Genomic DNA, 5,990 nt, shown 5'->3' on the forward strand with positions numbered 1-5,990 from the left:
CAGAGAAGCAAACTCTGAAAAGTGAGGCTGAGTACAAAGAGGAATACAGGGATCTGGCTTGAAGATCTCCTGATGAAAACATGCTACAGAAATATTAAGCCCCATTTGGGTTGTCATGACTATTAATCATACTATTACTAATTTCTCCAGTGAGAAGATCTGAACGATCTTATCATAACAGTGGCAAAGAGTAATGTTATCCTTATGTCACTTTCTTCATCTTTCTATAAACAGCTATAGAATGCCCAACTTCGTGGTGATTCCAGGAAGCAAACTCAGGTCAGAGGATGCACGTCTTATTACAGCACTGTATACATATTTATTTATTATGATTGCTGCTAAGTGTGACTGGGAACATTGCAGAACACTGTTAGATATGTTGTCCCTTTTGTGTTCCTGTTAGCATGATATCAGGATTTAGGCAAAGGCTAATATGGAATCATAAAGCATCTGAGGGGAAGAATCATCAGACAGTGATTGAAAAGCTCCTGTGTGTCAGGCAATAATTGGGCTGCTTTCTGCTTTCACATGATAAATAAGGTAGTTTTCAGAACAAGCGAGTGGAGAAATATTATTATTCCAATGTATGCCAAGAGCCCAGGCCCTGAAGTCACACAACCTGGGTTTTCGTTCCCATCCTGCTACTTACCAGCCATGAGACCTCAGACATGCTTTTTAATCTCCCTGAGTCCTATAATAACAGCGTCTATCTTGTAGGAATAAAGTGAGGATTAAAACAAAAGAACATGTATAAAGTTCTCAACGTAGTAAGTAGCCCACAACAAGCTCTCAGAAAATATTTGGTTACAACAATTAGTGAAAATTGAACCTGAAAGAGCCTGGCTAAGTAATTTGCCCAAAGTATTCCATCTAGTAAGTGAGAGGGTCAAGATTTGGACCCAGGTCTTCCATGGCCTGATATAATTCTTTCCCCCATTGCATCATCATTATCTCACCATCTTTGCCGGGGACGGGGGACATCTTTGTTGAATGTGAAAGTGACACAGCGAGCTGGGAGGGTCTTCTGCTCATGGTGATGTTAGGTGGGGCTTCAGTCCTCTGGGACCTCTACTGGACTGGCCCACCCAAAAGGGCTCACCCACATATCTGGCGCCTGGTCAGGGATAACGGGATGCTGGGCTTACCAAAGGTGCCGGGACAGCAACAAAATACAGCACCAAGGCACCAACTGCCAACTCTTCAGGAAAAAGTCCTGCATACAGAACGCACATGCATTTCTACCACCACCCGTGTCTGCTTTAGGATAACACGTAAGGTGTTATCCTTGAAATCAAAAACTAATCTGTGTTGTTCATTGCTGGATCCCCAGAACTGTGACTAGGACATGGCACAGCTCAATAAATATTCATTGGTAAGGAAGGGGGAGAGGGAATGAGGAAGGTCTGCCTGGGAGTGTATGTTGGTATGAAAGAAATAGCAGAACGTGTTTCTTTGAATGGTGAGCCCTGCCTCTTGCAGGTGAACATTCCACTTCCCAAACACAGAGACTATTTCCTTCCTCATCTGCCCCCAGAGAACAGGGCAGTATCTCCCATGTGACCCGCAGAAGACACCCGATACCCTACCACTGTCACCATTTTCCAGCTCATCGATCAAAGCAGACAAGCACCAGAATCAACCAGTCACCATACAGTGTGACATTGCCATCCCCATGTGACCCCCCAGTGGACTCAGGCTCAATCCTATCAGAACCCCGGATACAGCCTAGCATCAGTATTTCTTAGAGCTCCTCAGTTGATTCCAATGCACAGCCAAGAAGCTGAGATTGAGAAGACAGCCACTTGTCTGGTGGACAGAGAACTCTTGATTTACACATACACACACACACACACACACACACACCTCAAAAATCCAGCTCTTAGTGTGGCTCAGTCATTAAGCATCTGCCTTCAGCTCAGGTCATGGTCGCAGGGTCCTGGAATCAAGCCCCACATCGGGCTCCCTGCTTGGTGGGAAGCCTGCTTCCTCTTCTCCCTCTCTCCCTGCTTGTGTTCCCTCTCTCACTGTGTCTCTTTCTGTCAAATAAATAAATAAAATCTAAAAAAAAAAATCTAGCTCTTAGAGCCTACAGAGGAGTAGAGTTCCACTTCATCTGAACTCCTCTTAACATACCTTAGCTGTCCACCTTCTTCTCCACATTTTAATTTTCATTAGCTGTGTGTTTGTCATCTCTTCTGATTGTGAATTCCTGGAGGATAGGATTCTTCTTCCTCCACCCCTTGAGCTCCAAAGAGCACCTGGCATTTACGGATGTTCCCCCAGCTGCTGATCCTGTGAGTAAGCCGTAGCCTGAAGGAAGGCACTTAGAGTGCAGGAGCTGGTCTCGCAGTAAATCCTACAAGGATTTCCCTATTCATCCTCTGCTTTTCTTCTCTGGCTCCCTCCTTCCTTTCCTCTGCTCTGGCACTGGACTTTCTTACCCATTTCCTGGCTCTCTAGCAAAGTGGGGAGATCCTGGCTGAGAATGCAATTTCTCAGCGTTGGGCTGTGTCAATCCTGCTGAGAGGTTGCTGCTTTAAATAAATGCATCTGGGCATTTCAGATTTGCAGTGCACACCCACCTCGATCTTCCCTACAGCTTCAGATCGTTTGAACCGGCTCAGACTCCCACAGAGAGATTGCTAATAAGCTAAAGGGAAAGAAGAATGTCTAACTGAATGGGGGGCAATGGGGATCCTGGCCAAAATTCCCCATCGAAGACACAAAAATCAATTTTGAATGGATTTGGACAGACAGTCCTGCCAGGACATTCCAGCGGTGTCTAAACATCAGCGGCAAACAAGGAGAATGTGTGTTGTTCTGCAGGATCACCTGGGCTGCCAGGGAACTCAATACCTCCAGCTCCAGACCTCCGGCCGCAGCCTGACACCCCTCCCTCTCCCTGAGACTCTCAGTCACTGTAATGCATCACCTTCCTCCCCAAGGAGCAAGTCTGCTGCTAGCCTAAGGAGAGCTGGGTTCTTGCACTTTTGTTTCCTATCCAGCCAAAAAAATTAGTGGAGATGCCACATTTAGGCCCAGAGCAGGTGAGCCAGGTAAAGCTCTTGGACTTAAAACTAAATCCACATGAAGCCTAAGAAAACAGCTTCTTCCTCCCTCCCCCGCTTCCATGTCTTGTTAGCTACAGACAGCTGAAGAACTGCCCCCTACTCCCACCCTCCCACATGAACCACAGAAACATCACTATGTAAGGAATGACAAATGGGTTTGCTCTACAATGCAAACTCCAATAGATTGATAATGCCTGCTGGGACCAGCCCTCCCTGAGGCTTAGTGGAAAATTACATTTGATTAGTGATGTCTGCCATGTGCCTGGATAGAAGATGATAGAGTGTTCACCTCGTTTTTATCAACCTCCAGGGGAAGATCAAGGCTCCCCATTAATAGGGAAGGAATTCCCACACAACGCTGACACTGGAACTGTGGAGATAGGTAGTGTAGCTTGGGTGGGAGGTTGAAGTAGAGCTAGTTCTCTTCCATGGGATGGGCTCTTCCTCTCTTTCCTTTGTAACTGAGGAAATGAGATAACCCCCTTAGTCGGGGGCATCCTGCATCTCAGAGGACAAAGGCGGGAGGTGGAAGACAAGGCCTGGGTGACTCTGGGAAAAGGAGCAAAGGGAATTCTCCAGACTCCCATCCCAGCCACCCAGTCAGAAAGAAGGCAGGGAAGAACAGGGTTCAGGCTCTGGTGAGAAGTAACTGGCATTGCCTTGCTCCCCCTGCACAGATATCTCTAGAATCCTAAGCAAGGTGGGGCAGGCAGCTGGGTGAGGATTCAGAATTGGGAGAATGATAATCCCTGTCCTCTCTCCTCTGTCTTAGCCCTGTCAGTGAGGAAGGCTCTTACTGCAAAGGAGATGGAAAGAAATGGGCATCTTGGGGCGCCTGGGTGGCTCAGCTGGTTAAGCGGCTGCCTTCAGCTCAGGTCATGATCCCAGAGTCCTGGGATCGAGCCCCACATCAGGCTTCCTGCTCAGCGGGGAGCCTGCTTCTCCCTCTCCCTCTGCCTGCCTCTCTGCCTATTTGTTCTCTCTCTGTGTCAAATAAATAAATAAAATCTTTAAAAAAAAAAAAAAAAGAAATGGGCATCTTATAGGGGTGGAGAGGGAGTTCTATTTTTTAAACATTTTTCTTATTTATGCAAATCATCCAGAAAAACATGGTGTACAACCTACAAGCTGGGGAGAGCCTTGTTATATATGAGCCCAACCAAAAAACAAATTTCTTTTCAAAGCCACAGTGAACCATAAATTGGACCTGAATTTGCAAAACAGCTTCTGTTTTGTTTGTTGGTTGGCTTGTTCTTTGCCTTTTAAAACAAAAACAATAACAAGAAAGCTGAACTGCAGTAACTTTGATGCTATCTGATAGCATTGGCCCTGCTCCGACAACCTCCCTCCTTGTCTGTGTCTGAGTAAAAATAAAATGCAAGTATGTTATCTAGGGTAGGAAGAAAGGCATGCATTCCCATTATCACATTAACAGATTAGCTAGACTCCAAGAGCCGGCCCCGAGGAAACATGGACAGGATGTCCACATTTCTACAGGGAGGGAAGAGGGTTAGAAAAATCCTGACAGGAGGAAAGAGTCTGGTACCTCAGCATGGTGTTCTGAAGACAGGGGCCAATGAGGAGACAATTGGCAGTAGGCTAGGTGAGGAAGGGCCAAAACTGGTCAAGAGATCTGAAAGGAGAAGGCCAGATGTGTCAATCTGGTGGCACTTATATCTCCATCTTATTTAGAACCAGCCCCAAAAGCCTCGTTCCTCAGCTTGACTCTGCCATGTCCCCATGTAACCCTTTGCTGTTGAAAGTAACCACTCCTGGGGTGGCCTGTTAAATAGATGTTAACTTGCAGTCTCTTCATCAGAGATACATTAGCTTTCCTTATTTAAAAAAAAAATACACCCACACACACAGAATGGGATTTTGACCCACTGAGACCCCATAGAAAGACCTCTTTGGACAGAGTTTCAACCCAGGGCTTTGACAGGCTCCTGGGGCCCCTGATGGGAGCTTTGTTGAGAACTTTCTTAAGGTTTGGCAAGATTTTATTTTCCTTCCATCAGGTATTTCCTACCTTACGAAAGGAAAAATTCTTAGCTTCTGTATTTAGAAATTTAATACCAAAAAGAAAACAGGGTGTCGTACACATAAAAGACAGAAAAACCCAGAAAACCATCCTCAGAAGGCACCTCAGTTTTGATCAGTCAGTCAGCAGGATGTGTTGACCATGTGGCTTTCTCTCTACACCACACCGAGCAAGGCACAGACAGAGTAGCTGAAGGCTTGGCCCCTGAGGGCAACAAGCAAATTCCCTTCATTCAACAGAAACACACTGAGTCCTTTCTATAAGCAAGGCATTGTGCTTTGGAAAAAGAGGTTCTATTAGACAAGGGCCCTATTTTCTGAAATATACACAAATCACTCTAGGAAATGGAAAAATGTGGTAAGAGTTATAAGAGAGTTTAGAGAAAGTGCTCAGGACCATGAGTTAAGAGGGGAATGAACTTCCAGCTGAGGTAACCCAAAAAGACCCTGTAAAGAAGATGGCAGTTGAGTTAGGGATGGAGGGATTGGCTCCTCAGAGTAGGTTTATCTCAGAAATGAGGGAGGAAGATGAGGTGGTAAAAAACATGGGTGCTAGAGCCAGAATGCCAGGGTTCCAGCTCAGGCTCCACCACCACCCATCAACAAGTTTACTTATGCTTCTGAGCCTCAGCTTCTCTCGTCTGTGAATTGGGGCCAATAATATTTACTTCTTAGGGATAGATGAAAGGATTAAATGAGGTAATTCATGAAAAAATTCTTGGCATAGAAAGTACTCAAGGGATGTTACCCCATAATTCATGTTTTAAAAGATGGGGATCGTGAGGACTATATAAGATGGCTGACAGAAGTCTAGCCTGACAGTGGAGGAAAGGCTGGGTCACAGGTATACAATAAGAAGTTTTGACCTGCTCCCAAAAG

The sequence above is a fragment of the Neomonachus schauinslandi genome, chromosome 5, assembly GCF_002201575.2.
Source record: "Neomonachus schauinslandi chromosome 5, ASM220157v2, whole genome shotgun sequence".
NCBI classification, from domain to species: domain Eukaryota; kingdom Metazoa; phylum Chordata; class Mammalia; order Carnivora; family Phocidae; genus Neomonachus; species Neomonachus schauinslandi.